Genomic DNA, 23,538 nt, shown 5'->3' with positions numbered 1-23,538 from the left:
GTCCTGCCAACTTGTATATACTCAGGTTATGAGGCACAATGGCTGGACTCTCCAGGATCCCTATATAAATCACCTGTACTCCAGAACACCCGTTCTCCTTCTCTTTAGTTATTACGTTCTCTATGTTCCAGCAGTTTCTTACTATGGCCAACTATGTGATCTGCTATTCACTCCCTCCCAGACCTCAGCTACTTTCCCCTTTGCTTGCTGTTCTACGCCAGCCTCGTTTCTGTCCATTGACCATGTCAAGCTTGCTTCCACCTCTACTGCAGTGACCCCATTTTATCTGCATGGAATCCTCTTCCTCCAGATACTGTCATGGTTGGCTCCTACTTCCCATGGGTAATTCTCTCATAAATATTAGAAAAACCTTTCCTGTCAACCCTGGATAAAGTAGCTCTTCCTTGGACCCCTGGGTACTCTGTACCTGTCTTGACACAGCTTTATTTTTCTCCATAGCACTAACTCTTGACACATACTTATTTGTTCAATCATTCATTCTCCCTGCTCCATGCAAGCAGAGATCTTGTTCACTGCTGTATTACCAGACAGAGAACACAATCTAGTATGTGGTACGTGTGCAACACATTTGTGTAAAACGAATATTTCCCATATGGCATTTTTGTCCATTGTTCTGCTGTAAGTTTATGGTGTTTACATGGAACCTGGAATGATTTTTGTTAACATCCCATACTTCAAGGGTCAGACGGACGGGAGCTGTAGGAGAGTGGTCATTTCTCTAACAATAAGAGAAATAGTGCAGGGATGAGAAAAGAAGGAACACCTTCTTTATACTCTCCCTACTATCCATAGGTAGAAGATAAGGAATGGTCTTTTAGAGCATGGCTATCAAACAGGATGAAAAGATAGAAATTTACTGCCTTTACTAACGAACTTGTCCCAAACAGTACTTATTTTATCTCACTCAGAGAAAAGATCCCTAAAATAATGAGCTGCCCTTTTAGAGTATGAGCTATTTTGTTTTTAAATCTGCATTAACATTTCCTTCTATGGGGCCACAAAGGATTAAGCAAAAGTAGGTTTACAGTTGTGAGTGTGTCAGTTTGTATTCTTATATTATTTATTAATTATTGTATTATTTTCCATATGAACAACTTTTACCCCTACTTTTGCCCTATGCTGTATATACCTACTATTGATGTGGACTTAACATTTCATGCTGAAAGAAATAAAGCATTTTTATTGTCTTTGCTGCTATGGTCAAACCTGTATCAGAAAACATACATACCAAGTTTGTGCCATTACAAAGAACTTGATGGTTATCTGTATGTTTTCCAAAAATTATGGGAAATGACACTGAGGTTTAAATCACTACTAAATCACAAATACAAGTGAAGACTCTATATGTCTAACTGCAGCATTATGACAGGTAACATTTTTTAGTGTTAGTAGTATAAACGCTCTTCACTATCTTCACCTCCTCAGGAGAGGGTATCCCTCATTTTCCACATATTTACTTAGTGACACTTTTTTAAAAACTCATAATAAATTTGATTGAGGGTAGAGCAGGTCTTTGTACCCAAATTGACTTAAGTTCTATTTAAAAATCATTTTCCAAGATATCATTGTGGAGACCTTTTTTCTCTCAATGATTTTTAAACAGGGAAATAAGTTGAAAGCTTGGGGAAAATTCTTAGACATTATTTACTAACACATTCCCTACTATGTCTCCTTCTTCTACCTTCATTAAAAAAAGGAAATAAAACCAGTTTCTCTGCATTATTTTCCTGTCTTCAGCATTTTCTTTCTCTTACTTTAAAAAGGAAAGCTGGCTGCCAAAGGAAGGTGCCTAAAGACTTTTATATCAGTCTGTGAAATGAACTTTGTCTCAAAAATGGCAAAGAATGAAATAAAAGATATAGTCATTGATGTGAAAGGAACAAACTGAATTTGTTATTTACTCCTCCTCCTCCTCCTTTCCCTCATGGTTCCTTAACCCCATCCCTTCTTTGGATCTGCAGGTAGGTACTGAATGAGTTATGTGAGATAATGAATGAATGAATAAACAAATGAAAGCATGAAGTCAGGAATGATTAGTTATTTTCCTACAAGCAAGCTCAGTCCAAGGCTAGGAGATTTTTTAAAAGAGATTTCTAAGCACTCTGAACCCATGGGTTATAGGAGCTTGCTCTCCCCCTCTAAGTCAAATTCTCAGCCTGCATCTGATAGAGGAGGAAATTCTCAATATAAAACCTGTTTCTGAAAATTAATTCTTCATCCAAACATAGGGTTTTATGTACACAGCTGGCTTCTTGTAATTATTTACTTAGAAGTTTTGCACTTCTAGATAGCACCCAGAACTAGACAGAGATAAAGGTGAAAAATATTAGTTACTACAGAGTCTTACTCATTTTCCTTTTCAATGGATTAATTCTAGAACAGATAGAAAAATCTTCAGAGAGGCTGCTGAAAAGTACATCCCTAGGACCCAAATGCTCACATACTTCTTCCTTTCACCCCAACTTTCAAGTGAAAACATTAGAAAAAAATAGGGGAAATTACATGAGTAAATGTTTTAGGGCATGAGATCAACTGAAAAAAAGAAATTCCCCTCCTGGACTTCAGCGGCCTAATTAAAACTCATAAAACACAAATGACTAAAACTGTTCCCGTTGATTTGTAAAATAAGAAGCAGAAAAAGTCAACTTTGTATTTCAGTATTTGAAGGGCCAGGCCTGTAAGATGTGACACTTTGCAGGATAGAAATGAGAAGACCATTTCTGAGACTTTCGAATTCAGTCAACTTTTATTCTGCTTTTCTACCAGAAAGAAATACTTTCCTCTTTGGATTTTAAGTCTAGTCCTACAGCGTACTAGTTTTGAGTGGCCACAAGCATATTCCTTTACTTCACTATGCCTCAGTGTCCTCATCTGTGAAGTGGGCATAATGGGTTGTCAAGAGGATTGGACAGGTAAATGTGGGTAGAGCTAATACAATAGTGCCTACCTAGAACATGGTTAAGTATGCAACAAATGGCAGCAACCATTGTCAGCACTGTTTTACTTAATCTAATGTGAAAAAAGATTCATAATTTAGAATGGAGCCATGGGGTTTAAAACTAAACTGAAGGATTTGGGAAGAAAACTCAAGTGTGTTATGCACCATTACTTCCGGGACCACAGCATGTACTTGACATGTGTTATCTCATTTCATGCAACAGCCCTGTGAGCTAGTACTGATGCTCCACTCTCTTGGGCTTAGGGAAACAAATGGAGCAAGGGCCAAAGTCAGCTGAAAGCACAAGTCTATTTGTTTCCAAAGTCTGTGCCTCTTAGGGAGCAAACACTACAATGGATGCTGTGAACAGGCACCTTCTTGGAGTCATGGTAACCACTGTCACATACTTGATACTTACTGGAAAATGTCTGGAGGTTTGGAGACTTTTTCAGGTAATCAGAACTTTGGAAGGACTCTGCAAAGTTTTGCTAGACCTGTACAAATTCATTGTTTTTCTCATTTTTAAGAACTCTAGTCTCAGTATATATCCCCAAATCCTAACTGAGAGAAATCAATGTGTTTTCATTTAAAAAGTCTTTATCCAACTGCTTTTAGAAAAAGTGGAAAAACTAAACTTTCTTCCAATACCACCACCAACAAAGAACAGGTTTTTGGTAGAATAGGTACTTCAGAAGAATTAAACACTTCCAAGGCAGAAAGGGAAGATCCTTTAAAAATAAAACCTTGTTTTCCATAATCAATGACTCCATCTTCTACCTTAAAGTAACCAGGTACATTTCATTTTTAAGCAAATTATTACTTTATTACATTGACCATTTAAAGAAAGCAACTAGAAACTATTTATTAAAATATAGCTAAGAAAAACCAAATGTCAATTATTATATTGACTTACAAAGCATATTACATTCAACTTTTAAATGCATCTAATCTGTTCCTTTAAGAATTTAAAAGAAAGCTTTAGTTGAAATGTGGCTCAGTGGATTGAGCACCAGCCTGTGAAACAAAGGGTCGCCAGTTCGACTCCCAGAGTAGGGTACATGCCTGGGTTGCAGACCAGGTCAGGGGGCCGGGGGAGGGGGGAGAAAGTGGGGGAGAGAGAGGGGTAACCAAACATTGATGGTTCTCTCCCTCTTTCTCCCTCCCTTCCCCTCTCTCTAAAAATAAATAAAATCTTTTTTTAAAAGAATGTAAAAGAAAATCAAGTATATAAGCATTCAAATGATGTATTTACATGATCACATTATTTACAGAGAATATATGTATTTTAAAATTTTGTTTTATATTATCTTTAATACTTTAGAATGTATAAACTATAATAAATGTAAGATTGAGAGACAACAGATTACACTTGAGAATTTAAGAATTTGAACCAGGGAATGTCCAAGATTAAACCACTTGCATCTTTTCACATAACATATAGAACAGTTGTTTGATACTGATATTTTTAATTTTTCAAAGGAAAAGGGTAGCAAGTAAGGTGTTTCTGGGTGGAATACATGTTATGTATAGTTCCCCAGTTCTCTAAGTCAAAGGTAGTTCATAAAATACAAAAGTATTTTACTTTGCATGTTCTCCTTAGTAATTACAATCTTCTTGAATTTAAAAATACTCCCTGATTATATTCAAATTTGGCTGTTTCCTCTCCTGAATGAAGTTGTGAGTTCTCCAAATTCTGATCGCACAACCAAAACAGTTTAAGAAAAAGAAATCACCATGGCTATGAATATAAAAATGGTAACTAATAATGAGACAAATCCAATGAGCAAAAAAATTTTTTCATTATTTACAGCAGTCTGAGACTGATAGGAGGAAATTAGCTTGAAGGTGGAGATCGAAGGGAAATAAATTTCGACCTTTACATTTGTTCAAAGATATTAATGCTAATGTTTCACTAAAATGCCAAACAAATAAATAACTAAAGCATACAATGTCAGAGATAAGTGCTAACAAGAAAATTAAGTAGGGCAGAAGAATCAGGAATTTGGAAAACAGAATGGGGAGGCTGCTATTAGCATTGAATGAATTTTTTTATCCCTAGAAATATATAGGTATTGGAGAGACATTTTATGTATTTTCTTGAGAAGTACTTACGGTTAAAAGTATCTTTTCAGGGATTCAGAGTCATGCAGCTCAAGTTCCATAGGCTGCCCGATTTCCCCCTAGGGGCCCTTCCTTTGTCTTAGTGTATCTCCCACACCATAGAACGCACCCACCCCAGAGAATGCACCCACCCCGAAGTGACCCATGCCCTCTTTCCTCAAAGCCCAGACCTCCCTCCTGGGGTTAATGGCCCCAAGAATATCTTCACAATAACTTTATCCCCTGTTCAGGATAATTTTCTTGGGGCTAAGGAAAGAATTATTTTGTGTGTCTTAATTTTTCCAGATAAAGAAGTCAGGCCATTGATAGAGATCAATGTTGGGAAAACTATAAAGAGACTAGGAACCTCTAAGCCTCCTGGAACTCCCACACTCCCACCCAGGAGAACCTGTTATAAGCATTCCACTGCAGGCCCCTGGTAATGACCATGGCGGTAAAGTCATCAGCTTTTGATGAAACCAGGCAGAGGGTGACAAGGAATAAAGGAAACAGCTGAAACGTCTTTCTGATTCAGTCAAGAGTTCTAGTCCCACATCTCCAAGCCTTTTTCATATCTGAAGTGGACTCAGCAAGAGCAGACTGCAGCTAGACTGCTTGCTTTTAAATCTTGGCGCTACAATTTCCTGGCTGTATTTTACTTTGGGCAAGTTGCTTTATCTCTCTGTGCATCTATTTTCCCATGCAAAATGTAGATAATCATATTGGCCACATATAGTTTTTGTGAGGATTAAGTAAGTTAATATATATGAAGTATTTTATACCAAAACACATCTACTGAGTATCTATTATGTGCCAGGAACTGTTCTAGATGCCAGTATTCATTTGGAGTAGTGCCTAGCACATAATATGAGCTCTATGCGTATCAGTCATTGAAAGTCCACAAACCCTTATCTGACCCTCAGATTGATAATTCTTACAATGATTTTATAAATTTAATAGGGTGACTATTCTAACTACAGAAGACTCCTAGGGGAGAGGATCTAGTGCAGCACTCCATGATCAAACACATTAAAATTGCTATAATAAAACATACTAACATTAATTCTAAGTGGGATAAATGAAGACTACAAATAGTTTCACATTAGTTCAGGTTACAATTTGCTGCCAAATTTTTGACATTAAAATCGTTTGGTTTTCAGGTCTTTTTGGATTTCAGAAGAGATAGTGAACCTACATATTAAATAAGGGATAAAACCTATTGAAGTCTATTTTTCCTTTCTAACTTCTTTACATGCTACTGACCAAAAAAAGAAGTCAAAACCATTTAGGAGTAGAGAGTAGGAAGCTCTTTAAGCATGGAAAATCCACACAGAATAACTAACATATCCCAAATATTAAGTCTAAACAACTTCTGCCCCCAATACAGTGTGCCATAAAATTCTCAGTCAACCAAATCATTTCCACAAACAACAGATCTCAAACAATCTTTAAGGGTTTTTAAAAGTAATTTTTGAACACAGGGTAAAATACCTAAGTTTTACCACTGCTTTAATAGCACAACTTTATCTTTCCCCTAGAAAAAAAGATAAGCTATTAAATGACAAATAATTAACTTAAAAGCATATACATTAAAAGAATACAGTGTCCTCTGTAATCAGTCTAGGGGAGATAAATAAATGTGATGCCAAAGTGGTAAATTATCCTGCTTCCCAAATAATTTTCTCTACATTGCATTTTAAGGAAATATTTGAAGCTCTTGAAGAGCTATACAATAACCAGTTCAAGATGTTCTCACTGCTGATCAGCACTGGATAAGAGATTAACAAAATCCATAGAAGACAACTTCTCCTGACTATTGCCCTCATATGTTATTTACCTTCTCCAATTTTTCTGACCCCTTTCCATTTATTTTATATTGAAGTTTTGCTTTGTTCAAGACCTAAGGTTTATCACTCCCATAGTGATTCATACACAAAAGGCAAGTTAGGAAGACATGAAACAAATGGAGATACTTATGTTGCTTCGTGGTTTTTTCCCTTCTCATTACCCTCCTACTCAATGAGACTGTAGTGGGAGGTCTGAATGACATTTCCTAAGTGAGAACTTAAAGCTACATTTCAACACCCAATCCCTCAGTTGTCATAGGAACAACACTATGAAGCTTATTTAGGTTCTGACAAACAGCCACTTACTTTGCTAGCAATTTAAGCTCTCCCTTCCAATCAAATATATAATAAACAAATACATATACATACCTTAAAAAATTGATGGAGGGATTGGGAAAAAAAGAAAAAGGACTTACGGACATGGACCACAGTGTGGTGATTGCTGAGAAGGGGAGGAATCAGGGGCTTAAAAAGTAATATAAAAAATAATTTAAAAATTGGGCAAAATTGTATACCTCATCAAAAATTTAAGAAACAAGCCCAAAGAGAGAATGTTTATATTTCTGACTATGAAAATACCAAATATAATTTGAGGTAAAAGTATTTTGAGGTCTGTCACTTGACCTGATTCCCTTTAGTTTGTAGCTTTACATACCCATAAAGGCATGTGCACGCTGTTTACAGAGTATATAAAAATATTAATACTCTCAATAAACACCATGGAGAATAACAATGCTATGTTATTATTTTACATATATTTTTTTAAAACAAGAGAACCGAAAATGTAGAGCTAAAAAAATTCTTCTGGAATATATTTTCCAGCATTTATTGTTTCAACCTGCTTCTATCATATTTTTGTTCAGAACAATGGGTTCTAAATGGATGAATCAAACCTATAAATTATACAGAGGCCCTTTTTCCATTAAACATGGAAGTCTTTGGCCAGATTATTAAATATCATGTTTTGTCCAAGTATTTACATAAAATACAGAGCTGAAAATAATTAGGAATCACTGAATACGAGCAAGCAGTTGGATATAAATTACCTGTAAATATCTCAATGCTTTGTCACCATTTTTCTGTCTTCAAGACTATAAAACCTATAAATTAATGTACTTTAAGGAAATGAGCAGCATTTTTCCACATCCTCAGTCACACCTTAATTAAGTCAAATAATTTGTAATATTCACACATTTGGATCTCCGATCCGATTTTATGGGAGGCCCTGCCCCTAAAGGCCATAGTTATCTTTTTTTTTTTAATCTATGTCTTTGAAAGCTATTAGTCTGAGAAAATAACTTTTTTAAGTTCTCAAAGTATATAAGAACTGATTAATAAATCCCAATAGATTCATTTTTCTTTCCTCCACCCTCATCCCACTCTAGTTCCAGAGACAAGCTGTAGCATTGCTATCCTGTTTTTTATTATACATTTTTCCCTTTCAAGTTATGGATTTTAGAGGTTTTGAAAGCAACAGAATGGGAACCAATTCAGAAATGCAGATTCAACCTTCAATTTGGCTTAAGATACTAAAAAGATAAATAAGATTACAGGCTATGTAACCCAAAACTTACAACTCTGATAGTAGCAGTTTTAATTATATGTATTCATATTTATAACAAGAGATCACCAAAGTTACCTATATAATTGCTAGCAGTTAAGTAACAATTCTCTACCATATGATTCTATAAGTATTCATCACATGATTACTTCTATTGACCAATAAAAAACTGGTCAAATCAGGAAGCCGCCTATCATTCTAATTTTAGTTTTTTATTCCATTTTACTTTTCTAGCAAATAATTCTTAAGAAGCCAAGTCAAAAAATCAGACATTCACACCTAATATAAACTTGTGTTCCCTTAGAGTTCATGAACAAGAACTTACTGTACAGAATACAGGTATCCAAAGCTTTATTGTATTTTTTTGGACATCTTAAACACAGGACAGCTCAGACTCAAGAGTAGAAAACAATTTAATGTTTTAAAGACAGATAGTCACACTAGTAAGAACCGTTAATCAGAACCTCTCAAAATGTAATGTACCATATAGAAGTAATTACCCTTTTGCTATACTAATGTAATCAAATAGAACAATCTTAAAATTGATGATACAAATGTAAAAAAAAACCTATTATCATCTTAATCTGCCTTTCATAAGCAGTAGGAAATGTTTCTAACGCATTACTTAAAACTTTAATTTTGTACAGTTCTAACTAAATACTTGACATCCTTGGGTAGAGGGACTGAAAAGGAGGGCAAGTTGACTAATTCTACAAGCATCTTTTCAAAAATCATGCATACTATTCAGACTAAATGGAAATCAACATCCATGAAGTCAATGCTGCGACTCTACCAAACAACTCATTTTGATTGTTTCCTGCCTTAAAACAGAAAAGGTAAAAGAGGGGAAAAAGCCAAACTAATTATATTAAATATATTTGGCTATACTGGTAATGCTCAGTTCATCTTTGTTAATTTAATTGCCTGGCTGCTTCTCAGCTTTTATGCTATACTCTTGGGCTGCTACTCTTTAGAATTCCTTACTCTGTTTATGTGTTCTCTGGTTCAACACAGTTCTTAGGGGGTCTGCGAACAATTTCACAATTCCTACACATACCATATGATATCCATTAGAGAGCAATGCCACTTTTCACTTACCAATTCTGGATAAAGCAGTATTTCCTGGTGATAGAATGCTGCTTCCGTTCATTTAAATTCCCTCTTCACAGCTTGGTAAATCTGATTATAAAATGTCTTTGTTCCAGATTACACGAAGTGCTTTTCCTACAAAAGTTGTCTAAGAAGTTAAATGCATTTCATTCCTGTGACAAAATGAGTAAAAACAAGGAGTCGGGGGGAGACAGGGAGTAAGTCCACACAAGTTCCTGGCAAAGATTTTTAGTTGCATTTTTCTGAGTTTAATCAGTAAGCTATATTAAAGTGACAGTTACCAGTTCAGGAAGCCAGAGTTTGATCAAGTCAGCCACAACCCATTGGGTGTCTTCCACTGATGCATGGACCCCAAGGAAGCAGTCACTTGGTCATCTATCACATGTGGCTGAATCACTGGACACTCACCCCTCTCTCCCCTCCACCCCCACCCTGCCTCTCTTGAGCAGCAGCCCAGGCAGAAGAGCAGCCTGACTCCAGAAGCAGGACCTCTTATAGGGACCGCCAATTAGCTGCTGACCAATCGCAGGCAGCACCTAGTACCTAAGTCACATGACAGGGCAGTCCCTATGACTGCAGGATTTCTGAATTACTGGGGTTATACAAAGGACACTCATTCAGGAAAAGAGAAAAAAAGCCATAAGCTGAAACAGAAAACGCCCAGGCTGTGACAACTCCGGCTTTAAAACAGGGAACACCCGAGCCTCACACAGAGAGAGAGCCACAACCAAGTCTCGATGAAAAAGAGAGGAATGCCTGGCACATACTAAAAAATAATCCCAAAGCAGAGGCTGAATTTACAAACCCACTTCAGCTATAGAACCACTCCTCCTTACTCTTCCTCTGCAGTCCTCACAACAATTTTACATTCTAAACTTCTTTATTTTAAAAAGCGACAGTGAGACTCTCTGCAAAGCCACATTGAGAGTGTGTGAGACATACAAACCTCTTCTCTCTCCATCCTCTCAAAATACCCCTAAAGGAGATTCAAAGTTTGCCATGGAAAAGTTTCATAAATGAAATACATTTCTTCCAAAATGGTTGGATAAATCAGACAAAATGAAACACTGTCAGGACAAATTTGTGTGGTAACTATCAAATCATATGCCTCTCACCCTCCTTCTCTCTCATGTAATCATTTTAGACTGTTCAAATCAAGAATATTCTTGTTAAGCAAATGAGCCTCCCTGTTAGTAAACTAGCTCTTAATTTATTTTTAACACCATTAATTTATTTCTTAAATATTTTATGTCCCAAGAAAAATTAAACTGTGAACACACTTACCATTTTCTATGACACACTCTTCCTAAACTGTACTTACAAATGTTCTTTGTTAGGGTCTGCTGGTTCCTCCCTACCACCAATACGTGAAGCCAAAATATGGGCTCAGCTTCACCCTTTAAACCTAAAGGCCCTATTTTGATTGTGCAAAGCTGCAACAGCTCCTTCCCTGAGACAAGCCCAGAACACTGCGCTGCTTGCCATTCCCAATTTATGGAAGGAAGTGTATGTCAAACAAACCAGGTGATGACTCAGACTGCCTCCCCCAGACATATTTTCCCTAGAATGGGAGGGTAGCGTAAGTGCAGCCCATTTGGATGTGACTCAGTTTTATTAGGCTGATGATTGTAGTTAATTTGACAAGCTCACATTTTTCTTTTATAACTTGTACATTTCAGGATCAGAATGCACCTTCTAAATGGTTTCAAGAACTGGATCATGTAAACGATAAAGTTACACCATTACTTTTAAGGTATGGCAAGCTTCTAGTTCTATTTCCAAATATTTAAAACTTCAGAATTATTTGTTGAAAACTTTACAACTGAGGCTGCCAAATGTTTGAGTTCACATGACAGCTGTAAACAGATTGTATACATGTAGCTCTACTGTAGGCTTTTCCCATGAAGGACTCTTTCCATTCTAGGGTCTTAAGTCTCTAAGTCTGGAGCCCACGTGACAGGTTCTTCAGGAAGTGGTGGGGATCATGAGAGCCATGTTGCAGCTTTCACTTTTGCATTTACTTCAATTCACATTCTAATCTGAGCTACTAACACACATGAAATACAACCATCTCTCTCTCTCTCTCTCTCTCTCTCTCTCTCTCTCACACACACACACACACACACACACACACACGATAATCTTTTAATCCCAACCTGCTTAAAAGCAACAAAAGCAAAACTTGAAATCATCATAATGTCACTTGTGAAAATTCCAATTAAATAAGTTGGCATGTCTAAAAGTCTTCCTCTTCAGTAAAAAGTTTACCACTAATATGGGGGCAGTATTACATGGAATAAATGCAGTAATTAGAAGTGCGATTCCCCACACAAATAATATGGAAGGCTCGATCTGAGCAGTTTAACTAGTTATCTCTTTTCAGCATACTTCCTTTACCTTGAACAAACTCAGCAACTTCTCGGACCAAGGCTTGACATTTATTGCTGATTATGCCTTGAAGGATAACTAATTTTGTTATAATACATAAAACATTTTCTATTTCTATAATATGTAAAATGTTCAAATATCTGATTTTCACATTGGTAGAAGACAGCAGAGAAAAGGTATACACCCTGAAACAGGGAAAAGCAGTTAAATCAGGAGTTGACTGTTCACTTTACTAAAAGATTCCCTTTAGGGTTATACTGGAATAAACCCCCACATTAAATTTAAATATAGAATTGATTCTCAGAAATTAAATGGACACAAAACTATTTAGAAACACATTTCCAAATTATACTTTTGAAATGTTTCTATTTTAAATATGTGTACATAGTTCTCATTCAGTTATTAAAATTCATTATTTCAACAGAGAGATGTTAATCTAGCCATTGACTTTTTTGAGTAAAAATTTATTGGCTTAAAGAAAGTTACCTTTCTGCCCCAGCTGGTGTGGCTCAGTAGATTGCGTGACAGCCTGTGAACCAAAGGCTAGCTGGTTCGATTCCCAGTCAGGGTACATGCCTGGGTTGTGGGCCAGGTCCCAGTAGGGAGCATTTGAGAGGCAACCACACACTGATGTTTCTCTCCCTCTCTTTCTCCTTCCCTTTCCCTCTCTCTACAAATAAATAAATAAGATCATTTTTTTAAAAGTTCCCTTTCTATGATAGAAAGAGAACATAAGTTCTATAATTATATGGCTTTCAGTGGAAGTAAACACTGACTGAAAACTGACTGTTCATAAAATCAAACACCTAAAACTTCTGGCATCTTCAAGAATCTACAACATTTTAAAAGTCTGAAGCCTGGCTCTGCCACTCCTAACTGTGGCATCTGGATTAAAAAGCTAATGCTGTAGTTATACGTGGATTTTTTACTATGCAGGAGATTTATACCCCTAACCTCCACTTTGTTTATGAATCAACTGTATATGTAAAGACAGTGGCTGCCTGACAAATAGTAAGCACTATGTATGGTTGGCTATACTATTCATTATCATCCAGTCTCTATCCCTTGACTGTTCTTTGCATCATTGTTTTGGATTAATACACATCTTAGCAATTCCCTAAATAACATTTCTGCCCAAGAAAAATACAATTCTATAACTTTTTTAAAAGACTCACTTGTAGCAATTTCATTAATGATGACAAATGTCTAGCCACTTCATATTTTCCTCCCAAAGTTTCAGTGATTTAAATATGCATCTGATTTTACATCTGACATCTGTTTGGGCCTTTCTGTCCAAACTTCTCGGAGTTTTCAAAGCAAATGCAGAATCGAGCCAGGGTCAGCCAGGAAAAATATTCAAGAACTTCCAATCTAGTCAGCCCAAATGGGTCAAGATATAGAAACTCATCAGCCGGGAAAGATGATGAACAGGTCAAAAACTGAGTGAAACACTACAGCTCTGTCCAGGGTAGTGTGCTGCCCTTGATATCAACAACAGGCCCCCAAATGGGAGTGCAAGGAAGTGGTTTCAGACCCAGAAAAAGGTACCCAAGATCCACTGTTTATTCTTTCCACAGGGTCATAACATAAAACTCCACCAGTTAGTCTAAGGGAAAACTATGGAGTTGGAGGGGGTGTGAGGGGTACAGAAAGAAGCCTCAACATACATTCTTCTCCTATGCTGTCTTTCATTAAGAAATTTCATTTCTTAAAGGAGAAACTACATGGATTTCTATCTGAAAACTATATGAAAAAAATTCAAGCATCCCACAAACCCTTCAGTAACAAAAGCTAATGATTCCCAGCCAGCATATAACATATTTAAAGAATGATAAAAAAGGACAGCAACTAGATACCTCTGAAGTACAGGCAAGTTTTATAAAAATGGAATTCGTCAAACATGGTGCTCCACACTGCTCTGGAGGATAAGAGAAGTAATTCTATGTTTTGTTTGAGGGTGAGAAACTGCTCTAACTTGTCTTTATCCAGGCAATGTTTCTGAGACAGATGGTAACATAATGAGGGAAAGCCAACAAAATGGAAAGAAAGTGGTTAGGATTATAAATGATTCCCCTCATCTCCGTGTGGGAGCTCAGCTTGAAGACGCCCAGAGACCTGATTTAACAGTTCAGTTAAAGGAAGGTTTGGAACTCCAGCATAAAGCATCCTCTCATTCACCACTCCTGTCCCCAGGCAATCTCTAAATACCAAATGATCCAACTGTGTCAAGTTCCCATAAACCACTACTACAGATCAGGATGCAGACAGACAGTCTGGGTTCCAATACTGGCTTTAGGAGGGACTTAGGAAACTCCTTTTATTTCATCAAGGCATTTACAGCATCTGTAGAATGGGAATAAGAAAGTATAAGGAAGAAACAGAAATTGCAGCTTCAAAAATGTCTGCCACCACCATCAGCTCACTGAGGATGAGTTGCCACCCTCAAAACCAATCTTCCAACTCCTAGGGGGAGGGGAATCCTGTTCATTTGAAGGCTGACAAAGTGATTTTATCATCTATGCTTTACAGACATCAAAAAAATCTTTGGATAGCTGCTTGATTTACTCTCTGATTATAGCAAAGTATCCTACTTTGAGATCAGACAATTAGTTTTGTATACCTATTAGAAAATGTTCATAGAAACCTAACTATGCATCTATGTGTATGTCTCTACAGGCTTACACACAAACTATATCTAGACTTATGTAAGATAATCTGAACATTTCTTTATGAGAGTCTGTCTCTGTTTCAGGCTTTTCATGTTATATAAGCAGGCACTTTACTGGTCTTCCTACAATGATTTCAGATCTAAGCAGTATACTCCACTCAGAAAAGTTTTATTAGTTGTCTTCTTTCCCCACCCACTTTATAAAGAACGGACTGACTCAGTTTTTTGATGGCAACGCCACTGGGTAGGAGTGAGTAAAGGAGTAGGCAGGGTGGGAGAAAGGGAGGAGGGGTAGGAGGTGGAGGAGGTGGTAGGAGCCAAGAGCTGAATCATAGCCATGTGAGTAATCTTAGGCTTTTTTTCTTCCTAAGGGCATGAATCAAATTAAGCTTGTTTTGCTGTGGGTGAAGGAAGAGGAACATAATAGCATGAATCAGAGCAATTATCAAATATGCGGCACTTACTAAAAATTAATTGCAATCATTGCCTTCACTTACATGTCTGCCAGAAAATGCCAGAGAGCTTTTGTTAATCAATATAATCCTTTACAAAAATTCTTAAGATTTTGAACTTGATTCTCACCATCTTCCCTTTAATATTCCCTTTTACACATAAATTTCAGAAACAGGAATTATTTCGGAGCTTCTGTGAGATAATCTTTGGCCCTTGGAGATAAGTGTGAAAACAAAGTGGCTAATAATGGGTAGAGAACAGGCTACACACTATCTAGCCATGAGTGCTGGAAACAAAATACTAATTTTATGAAAACAATTGTTCAGAAATGAGTTTAATCTCTCAAAGGCATTCCAACAGGAATGCTGCATACAATAACAAACCCTGGGGGGAAGTGGGCATTCCTTTCATAATAGTTTTCAGTGAAAATAAAGTTGTCATACAAAACTTTTGAACTGCCTTATACTGAAATAAGTGGATCCTCATCAACATAAGAATTTATTAGAAGTAATATTGACAAAGAGATTGATCAAAACATAAAATCAGGTTTTTGGAATTTACGTAGAGAATAAGAACATAGTTCATTTATTTAGTGTACATATGTAACCAAACTTAGAGAAAGGCAACTTCCTTTTCTGCCATATTTTTAATCTGTTTAGTAATTTGTGGACTATAAATATTACCACGGAAGGAAAAAATGGCTATCTAAAGAGAAAGGCTAGATTGAGCAAATATTTTCTACTCTTTGGCAAGTCTGTGCATTAGTAAGTCAAGAGAGCATATTTTGAACTTTACTGACACATTTACATTTTTTACCACACCAACAAGCTAAAATGCATTGTCTCTTTTGTTATCTACCCTTGGTGTTTTTTTTCCTTTTAAACATGGATGTGGATACTCCGTAGATAGGCAAATGCTACCTCTGAACCTAGTACCCTTATAAAATATTCCGCATATGGGAGCTCAAAAAGAATAGTGTCTTACCACAGTCAGGTTTTTCAAAATGTATTTCTATTTATGGAATGGTGGGTTTTTTTGGGTGTGCATGTGTGCTAGCACAACCTTTATAGAATCTCCAAATAAATTATTTCAAGACCACTGTGAGTAAGGAAAAGCTTTTAACTTTCCCATGTCTATGTGTTCCTCAGTTTGGAAATTTTAATCTGTAATGACAAGTTCTTTGGAGATGACAATTTGTATCCCAGGTTTAACTATTTCCAAATCTGCTTATATACCATTAACATTTTGGAGATTTGGTCAAGATATATTTTCATAATCCACAAAGATATATCAATATGAGGTCCATATAAAATGAGCCAGATCTGTTTTCAGACTAGGTGACTAGATTTCCCTACCCAGAGCCTTTAACTTCCCTGCCACCTTACCCCAGCCAAGTTAATAATATTGCAGTATTTAACTTTTTACCTTTCAAGTCAGTACTCTCCCTACTTAAAATCTCTAGTTTCTTAGGTAGTAGAAATAATGTCAAACCCAATTTTGTCATATTCTGACCTCTGTCTGTTGCAAGAGGCTAGAAGTATCCACAGATTTTCAATACATATTTTAGTTCTTTATCTTTTTAAAAATGTTCTAAATAGTAAATGCAGAAGACACTGAAAAATAAGTCTTATCAATTCTCAGAGTTCAAGTCCTCTGAAGAGTCCTTGAGGGTACTCTACATGGGTTTTTTTTCCTGCTCCCCAGTATACTAAATCTGGGGTAGGTGGAGGGGTGGTTACTACATTCTAACATTTTACATGGAAAGACCTGGAATGTTCAAAGGCATAAATGAATTTATTACTTTTATACATCAGTTGCTAACTATGCTAAGGTGACCTTGTTTTTTTTTCTAGCAGTAAGAAGAAAAAAACAAAAGTGAAGACAATTTGAAGGCCAGGGACCCACGCAAGGCCAATGGTGGAGGTGAAAGTGATGGTCGTGGTGCTCTTTGGTTGGGAGGTGATGACGTAAAGGAGTCAGTGAGACAAAACAAGATGGGAGTGTCAGAATCCCGCACAATGCAGACCACACCTTAGAATTCTGGCTTGTAAAGGGGAATAAACAGAAATGGGAATTAGACACAAGAAAAGGAAATTACTATTTCATTTTTAAAATGATTTTAATTATGAGCTTTTGTTTCTAATCTTGTACCAAGTCCTCTGTCCCAATTTTCCTATAATGCAGCTTTCAGTTTATTCCCTAATATACCTAATCCATCATTTTTCTCTCTCTAAGATGTGGCTAAGCTATCAAAAAACTGCAGCCTGTGGAGAGTGGCTGAGGCTACAGTGAGGGGGCCTGAAACTGCTGGATTAAAGGATCTAGATGTATATAAGTGGAAGGAGGGAAAGGAAAGTACAGAGAGGTACGTGTCCATTGTCTGATGTGGGTGAGAAAAGTCCTGTCATATGGAAACTGGACTGAGGCCCTAGGCATAGGAGGGTCTTAGAAAGAGCTGGGATAGAAACCTGGCAGTAGTGTTAAAGGGGAAGTCACTCTATCCAATTGGTAGCTGACCTGAGGTCTTTCCTAATCCTGTGATTTTAGAACTCCCACTTGATCTATTTCAAGAGTTTTACAGAGCTTTTTAAATTGCTCTAAAACAATTTAGTTTAAAAAAGAGATTGTGCTGAAGCAAATTGATGGAGAGTTCTTCTGTTGGAGAATCACAAATTAATTTAACCTGATTAGTTTCTCTGTGAGGTGACAATGTCCGAATCCCTCTATAACATCTCAGTCTCTGTTCTCGCCTCCTGTGACTAGGAACCCTCCACTAAAGTGGGGTGGCTGGTTGTACAGTATGACGAAACTACTTTTCCTTTCTATTTACACCCCAACAGGTCACTGAAAGAGAGAAATATGATCCATTAAAAACTGCAGCTGTACTATAGTTATGTGAGATGTTACCATGGGGGAAAGCTGGGTGATGGATCTGCAAACTCTTTCCATACTATTTTGTGTTAACTTCTTAGGAGCCTATAATTATTTAAAAAGAAAGAGTTGAAAAACAAAACCGGCAGGTGTCTGAAAAATTTCTCTTCAAACTAATCATAACAAACCAAAGTGAAAACTAATTTCTGGATAATTAGTCCCAATAATGCTAGCTCTCTACTTAATGTTGGAGAAAGACATTCAATAGGAAAACCAAGACACCATAACCCCAGTATCTGGGCCAAAACTCTCTCTTTTTGTTTAAAGCACATGAAAAAGTAACATTTTGTATCTTAAAAACTAAAATGTAAATTAATAATTAAAATGACAAAAATAAGATTTATATATTAGTTTTATAATTTGAGGATCTTGAAAAGAGACTCATTCTCTTTTATCCAACCTGAAATGTCATTAATTGTAAGCACTCCATTCTTTCATGTAGCATGAGAAAAGAGACAAACATTGCCTATTAACTATGAGACAATGCCTTAAAGACAGCTCTGAATTGACAGTCAAACTAGCTTCTTACTGTGTTTTTCTGGGATATTTGGTAATTTTTCCTGCCCTCAGTTGCATTGCTTGGCATGTGTCTAGAAGTCCTTCTGCATATATATCAGCAACAAATAACACAGCTTCAAGTACATGTATTTTCCTGATTATTGCTTTGAAAGAACATGTTGGATTTCAGTCATTTCTCTAATAATGAACATTTGCTTCACTAATTTCATATCTACTCCCTATTGTTCTCATGCCTTTCCTTCTGAGTACAGTTACATTTTGTTTCAACGCAAATAAAATATCATTTCAATAAATGTAATCTTATTAAGAGCATATCAAACAGCAGGTACCCCCAGCCATATACAGAACCAACAATACAACTCAACTAAATGGCTGGCCATGAGAACAGCTATGACCAACTTTGTTAATGTATCAGCAACAGCAACTGCATCATGACCACTATCTGACAGATGGCAATTCAGAGAGGTTATCCATTCTAATATGCATCCCAATCTTAGAAATGGTCAAATATGAAGAGTGGGTAGAGGGGGTATCTTAGGATATATGAAATATCAGAGATGTTGCAGGTTTTCTCCCAGCCAGGGCAAATCCTCATTTCCTATAGCCTATTTCTGATCACTTAATCCAGGTAATTCACTTATTCTGTCAAAAAAAATTTGAGTACAGTAACTTCAAGATTCCACACTAGGTTTAGGGGGTATAGCTATTAACAAGAGACAAAGTCCCTGAACTCATGGAGTTACTTAGTCGAGAGGGGAAAGGACACACGATAAAATAAATGCAGCACTGGCTGGTGTGGCTCAGTGGAATGAGCACTGGCTCGCGAACCAAAGCGTCACCAATTCCATTCCCAGTCAGGACGCATGCCTGGGTTGTGGGCCAGGTCCCCAGTAGGGGGTATATGAGAAGAAACATTGATGTTTCTCCCCCTCTCTTTCTCCTTCCCTTCTCTCTAATAAATAAAAATTTTAAAAAATAAATGCAAAATATGCTAGCTGATGATCATGAAATCTCTGGCAGAATACAGAAGTCAACTAGTTGGATGTCAACTAGACATCCAAGCAGACATGAGGTTGAAAATGAACAGAGTTCCAAGATGAAATCATCAATGTTTAAGTGGTATTTAAAGCCAGGAGATTAATTTGACTTTGGGAGAAGAACAGATAGAAAAGTGATAGAAAGACTGAGGCACTTGAATATGAACAGATTGAGCTGATGCTAGAAGGAATCAGCAAAAGATACATACAGGCAAAAAACACCCTCTGGAACACCAGAACACCAAGTGTGGAATCAAGGAAGATGAGTGAAGAAAACAATTTCAAGGGAGATGGCAGGAGCAGGTTGGTCCACTCCTGCAGGCAGGATGAATAAGGTAAGAACTGGGGACTCATCACTGGATTTGAAATGTGGAAGTCCTGGGCACTTTTGACAAGAGACATTTTGAGGGGATAGAGCGACATGAAGCCTAAGTGGAGTGAAGAAAATGGACAATGGAAGGAGAGGTATTCAAGGCAATAAACAGAGACAATAATTTCAAAGAGAAGTAGCACAGTAGCTGAAAGGGGATGTGAGTGGGAGAAATGGATGATGATGCTGGGGAACACATGGGTAATTGGAGAAGCCTCGATAGGAAACAGGATAGGACCCAGTGTGCCATGGAGAGGTTGCACTTTGGTGATAGTAGAGGAAAACAGCCCCATGAGTACCCATGGAGGTATGTCAGAGGTAGGAATATGTGGAAGGTAAATTTTATATCATACCTTTGTTCAAGACCTCTTTAGACATGGATTAGTTTGTTCTCTGTGACTTTTTGTTGTTTCTCTTGCCATGCTAGATATAGTAAGCCTCTAGCTCCAATCCAAATTGTTTTTAATAACTAAAGAAACAGATTTTAAAAAGAAAGAAACAGAAAACCTTTGTTGTTGATGTCACACAGAGTAATTTCTGGCAATATATTGAAATATCTGGCAAACGTTAAACCACAAGCGTTAAACAAAACTTTGAGTAATAAATGGAACTTGATTTTTGTTTACACAGCTAAGAAACACAATTGATTCAAAGCAAAGTGCATCAATGCCAAATAATACTGCAAAGCAACTATAGCAACTTTAATATTAGTATTTTTTGTATCTTAGTCACATTGTTTGGAAACACCCAACTACGTGATTTATCAGATATGTCACCTGGAATCACAAAACAAACTTCAGATTGAGTATCTCACTAGTAGTGGCATTTATCACCCTAGTCAGAGGTACTCCCTGTGTACCACCTCTCAGCTGACCTGACAAGCTGGTGGTCATCAGGTAGAGTCTATTTGTGGCCATAGAACTGAGGCTGACCAAGTTCTAGGTAACTGAGGACACCAAGGCCAACCACTGAGCTTCTTGAGCTCGACAAATTAGTAACCTGTAAACGACATTAAAATTTATTGCAAAATTGATGTGTCAGGTAGTGACTGTGAAAAGAAGCATCTAAATTCTTAGACCATTATCAATAACAAAAAACATCAACAGGCTTAATCTAGAGGCAGACAGCAATGTGGTTAAGAGCATGGACTGCAAAGCAAAAGTCTACAAACTAAACTGCGGGTTACTTGCCGAACATTTCTGTGCTTGTTGTCTGTAAAATGAAGGTAATCAATAGTATCTATTTCACGGGGTTACTGGGAGGGCAAAGTGAACTGCTATATGGAAAAATATAAAGTCTTAGCCTCCATCTTGGAATTTAAAACTAACCACAAATGAATTAGAGAGAAGTAGCATGAGGACCCTCTTGGGAATTCACAAAACCTGGGACTCAACATATCATACATCCTTGGAGCATAAGCTCTACTCCAACATTTGAGGACATTAAATAGTGTACTTTGAAAAATAATTTTTAAATTGTTTTGATATAAAAACAGACATATAATGCATACAAAATTCACATGTGAGGGTAAGGCAGAGACTTGAAATAAATTGTATAATGCTTGCCTCGAAGCCTTCCATCCCCATACTCTCTGAGGTTTAGTGACCTCTTCTGAAAGTTAAGAGGAACACTGGCATAAAGCTTTGTCTTCTGAGTAAGAGAGAAGAGATCTACCACCTATGAGGAAATCATGCTGTGAGGACTCTTCCATTTAAGTGAAAGAAAACTAGAAAAGTTCAATTACTGCTGAATTTCTTTTTAGCAAGTGGTGGGGTTAACAATTAAATCAGGACTCCCAACAGTCAGCTTACCCATTCTTCCATGTTACCCTGGGATGTGGGATCTCCCCTAAATGGTACTTAGTTGCTCAATTAGAGATGCCATGTGGTAAATACTGTGTTTTTTAGAGGGAGAGTCTGGAAATCCCCACAGTATTTCTGCAGGGACTGTGGTCTCTACCCTGAATGCTATCAAAATGCCCATCCCTCTCTGCCTCCCCCACATCAGGAGGCTTGCGGCTCCCAGGGCTGTTCCAACCAGGCCTGTCACAACCTGTCCCTTACTTTTAGCCCTAGAGTTAAAGAGACAGAACTCCACAGATGAGAGAAATAAAGAAATGATGGTATGGATAGCTTCCATCTTGAAAACTATACACATTTTAAAGAGGAGCAAGGAATAAGTGTGCGTTCAGAAGGAGAGTCTCAGGGTTATTAAAATTTAAACTTGTATCACTTATAAACACTGTGCTCTGATGATTAATAAATGAAATATTGATTTGCTCATGCAGAAATTATCCTTTACCTTACTATATATGCGGTCTCAGGCTGGGCTCTGGGACAGTAGACACACACATAGACACCATACCCTCCAAAATGCAAGACACAACTGTAAAGACCAGGCACAAATATTAGGAAAGATAATGAATAGTAAGGTAACATGTAGGTTCTAAATTAATGAAAGGTAATTAATAATTAATTACCTTAAACTTTGGAATGTTTTCTTCACAGGAAATCTACCAGAAAGCCCAATATATAAAACAGATCAAAGCAAGTGATTTGGTAGAAGCTCTGTTCTCTGATGTCTGACCCCAGCCTTGAACACTGCCAGTGCTCAGCCTTCAGAGCAGTGCTTAGCTTTGGAGCACTCAAGAAGGAGAGAGGGGTGTGCTTTCCAAGGTGAGCATCACTCATGAGCAGGTAGGAGAGAGCCCACTAGGTGGGAAGAACTAAAAAGACACAAATGTGGAGGCAGAAACAGTGCCCCAGGTGTGCTCAAAGGACAAAAAAAGAGCAGAGGTCAGAAACAGAGGGTTCATGGATGAGAGGATTAAAAAAACTGGCACAATGATTTCCCCTTTCTGACTTAAAGTCCAATCCTGAAGAACAGGCAGCATGTGTGCAGTTAGTTAGCTGTGCAGCTGCAGCCTGAGAAGGGCTGGATGAAGGATGAAGGTGCATAGCTGAAGAGCACTGCTCACTAGCAGGAAGACACACTTCTTATCTCAGCATGGCTTCTTGTCCTGGATTTCACCCAAGCCCCACCACACCATTCCATAGGGTTTTCTCTTTTAAGGGAGATACATGAAGATGGGGGACTCTCAAACAAGATGCCTCCAGGGCTAAAATATCAAATAAAAACAAGAGTGGGAGGCCAGGGCAAGTTTCAGAACATGTACCTCTGCTTACCATGACAGATATTTCTTAACACCCATCTCCCAAATTCCCTGTGAGCAGAAGATTCTATACCTACAGACCAGTATACGTTCCAACATTAAAAGAGGGATTGGAGTGCTTGCTTCGGCAGCACATATACTAAAACTGGAACGATACAGAGAAGATTAGTATGGCCCCTGCGCAAGGATGACATGCAAATTCATGAAGCGTTTCATATTTTTCAAGGACTCATGGACAAAACCAAAGGGGAAGAGTTGAGGGAGGGAGGGGGCAAGGGAAAGTGTTGGGGGGTAGGCAGAGACAAATGTATTTGAAAAAATAAATAAATAATTGAAAATATCAAATACCCCCCCACACACACACACACAAAAAGAGGGATTGGAGTCTGCCTTGCCTACTGCACTGTTCCCATCCTCTTGTCC

At 37.4% G+C, this 23,538-nt stretch overlaps 1 non-coding gene across 1 annotated transcript; it reads left to right on the top strand.

Annotated features, from left to right (window-relative positions):
* Positions 1 to 23,230: 23,230 nt before the first annotated feature.
* On the top strand, positions 23,231 to 23,337 carry LOC129065300 (U6 spliceosomal RNA). Its single transcript, XR_008528565.1, has one exon. It is a non-coding gene; the product is annotated as a U6 spliceosomal RNA (small nuclear RNA).
* Positions 23,338 to 23,538: the final 201 nt, after the last annotated feature.

This window comes from Pteronotus mesoamericanus, unplaced genomic scaffold (genome assembly GCF_021234165.1).
Source record: "Pteronotus mesoamericanus isolate MK-2021 breed Mesoamerican mustached bat unplaced genomic scaffold, CSHL_Meso_final contig_173, whole genome shotgun sequence".
Classification (NCBI taxonomy): domain Eukaryota; kingdom Metazoa; phylum Chordata; class Mammalia; order Chiroptera; family Mormoopidae; genus Pteronotus; species Pteronotus mesoamericanus.
Note: the sequence above shows the minus strand (reverse complement) of the source record. Positions and strands in the feature narration are given on the sequence as shown.